Below are 666 nucleotides of genomic sequence, written 5' to 3' on the forward strand. Positions count from 1 at the left end.
GCTTCCTTTCAATTTTGCTGTGAGTGTAAAACTGCTCTTAAAAAATCAGATCTCGCTGGGAGCGGTGGCTTATGCCTGTAATCCCAGCATTTTGAGAGGCTGAGGTGGGCACATTGTTTGAGGCCAGGAGTTTGAGATCAGCCTGGCCAATATGGCGAAACTCTGTCTCTACTAAAATTACAAAAACTAGCTGGGCATGGTGGCACACAACTGTAGTCCCAGCTATTTTGAGAAGCTGAGGAAGAAGAATCGCTTGAACCCGGGAGACAGAGGTTGCAGTGCGCTGAGATTATATCACTGCACTCCAACCTGGGTGACAGAGCAAGCTCTGTCTCAAAAAAACAAAATAAAACAAAATAAATTTTATTAAAAATGCATTAAATAGGCCAGGTGTGGTGACTCATGCCCGTAATCCCATCACTTTGGGAGGCTGAGGTGGGCAGATCACCTGAGGTCAGGGGTTTCAGAACAGCCTGGCCAACATGGCAAAACCCCATCTCTATTAAAAATACAAAAAATAGCCAGGTGTGGTGGTGGCACCTGTAGTCTCAGCTTCTTGGGAGGGGGAGGCAGGAGGATCCCTTGAACCTGGGAGGCGGAGGTTGCAGTGAGCCAAGATCACACCACTGCACTCCAGCCTGGGCAACAGAGTGAGACTCCATCTCA

The sequence above is a fragment of the Mandrillus leucophaeus genome, unplaced genomic scaffold, assembly GCF_000951045.1.
Source record: "Mandrillus leucophaeus isolate KB7577 unplaced genomic scaffold, Mleu.le_1.0 Scaffold320, whole genome shotgun sequence".
NCBI classification, from domain to species: domain Eukaryota; kingdom Metazoa; phylum Chordata; class Mammalia; order Primates; family Cercopithecidae; genus Mandrillus; species Mandrillus leucophaeus.